The sequence below is a fragment of the Sciurus carolinensis genome, unplaced genomic scaffold (assembly GCF_902686445.1).
Source record: "Sciurus carolinensis unplaced genomic scaffold, mSciCar1.2, whole genome shotgun sequence".
NCBI lineage: Eukaryota > Metazoa > Chordata > Mammalia > Rodentia > Sciuridae > Sciurus > Sciurus carolinensis.
In genome coordinates, this window is record NW_025920168.1 from 597,689 (window position 1) to 599,543 (window position 1,855).

At 40.9% G+C, this 1,855-nt stretch overlaps 1 pseudogene; it reads right to left on the reverse strand.

Moving 5' to 3' along the window:
• Nucleotides 1-517: 517 nt before the first annotated feature.
• On the reverse strand, nt 518-1,641 carry LOC124974685 (cytochrome b-c1 complex subunit 2, mitochondrial-like; annotated as a pseudogene).
• Between the last annotated feature and the right edge of the window lie 214 nt (nt 1,642-1,855).

The following is a 1,855-nucleotide window of genomic DNA, read 5'->3' on the forward strand; positions in this document are numbered from 1 at the left end:
GTTTTAGGGCCAATACTATGCTGTGTTTTCTCTTCCAGCTCTATAGTATCATTTTTTTGGAGGGGTGCGTACTGGGGATTGAACTCAAGGGCTCCTGAAAACTCAGCCACATGTCCAGCCCTATTTTATTTAGAGACAGGATCTCATTGACTTGTTTAATGCCTCATTTTTTGCTGAGGCTAGCTTTCAACTCACAATTCCCTTGCCTCAGTCTCCTGAGTGGCACTTGCTACCATGCTCAGCTGTAGTATAATTTAAGGTCTTGTATTGTGATGCTTCCTCATTCATTTTTCTCACTGAGAATTGCTTTGGCTATTCTGGGCCTCTTATTTTTCATTTTATCTTTAAGCAAAATGTTTTATTGACTCTATGTCACCTGGGATTAAATACCTGCATTTATGTTTCATGATATTTTATTTGTTTGAGGAAAATGATAAATTATTATAGACATTTGACTTTCCTATGTTTGCTGCTCTGGATGGGATAATGTTCCACTCTCTTTCCTGCTGTGTGTGCTTCAGGGTTCCAACTCATCAACAAAAGGTATATGCCCCAAATTTCCACTAGCTGCCATTGACTTCTGGCCAGAAACAAAAATTGTTTGCAGCATTTATGACATCAGTGTTAACCACCAAGTCAATTTGCTGAAGAAGCGTGGATGGTGGTATGTAAGAGCCAGCAACTAGAGTCTGGGATTTAACCTCATCCAGGAAGCCCTCAGAAGACTCCACTGACATCCACTGACATTAGGTTTCCAGCTTTCAGTTTGTTCTTGGAAACCTGGATATCTGCACTGGGAAGGTTTTCTTGAGCAGTCATTTGTACTTGGTTATAGGCAGCCTTGATAGCATCTCCAGCAGCTGCAGCCTGGGAGATAGTGTAAATTCCAAGGGGCCCTGATCTGAGTAACTGGTATTGAAAGCAGAAACATCAAATGACTGGTGATTACCTTTGGCAACAGCCTGGTACAAGATGCTAGTGGCATTTTTACCCCTCTTGACATGTGGTCCAGCACCAAGGACATGCTGAAGACCACTGAATGCATGTGCTTCTGCAAATCCTATGGCAACACTTTCTGCTACAAATGCAGCATGGACAAGACTGTGTCCATTTTGTTCTCGAATTTCACCTCTGCGATATTTGGCCTTTGCACCAGATAAACCAAGCCCACCCCTCATGTTGAGAAACTGTTCAGCAACTTGTTTTAAAACAGGATGGCTCACACCAAGCCCAACCAAAGCCACTCTTGTGCTTATAAAATGGTTCTGAAAAAAATGATATAACTCTTCTGATGTTACTTTTACAATCCTATAGTCAGGACAACACAGTGAATCAGTTAAGGCATTCCGGTAAGCAGCAGCATGCAAATTTATCATGAGATGAACCTGTGGATTCTGAAAAGCCACAGTTTTGTTCATCTTTAGCTGAGACTGAAGGGCAGCCACTTCCCAAAGATGAAATTCTCGTGCTGTAATGAAATTAAGCAGGACTCAACTCAATGTCAACATCATCCCACAGGCACTCTTAATTTGCAGTCACACTTAATTTACCACCAACTGCTTCAATTCCCTGGGTTATCTTGAAAGATGAAGCAACTTTTGTAGTTAAACTGGATGCCAAGATGCAGTGAATGAGAGGTAAACATTGTCATATTTCTTATCTCTTGGACAGGGTGACAAACAGGTAAAATGTACGATCCTAGCACCATGCTCATATGTGTATCTTGACGGATACAAATTTCTGAGGAATTAGCAATTTCTGCCAAAGAAACCCAAATATTATCATGAATATGATCAGTTAAAATAGAAGATGTTAGCACAGATACATGAGCATTGGAATTAGCAGTGATTATAGC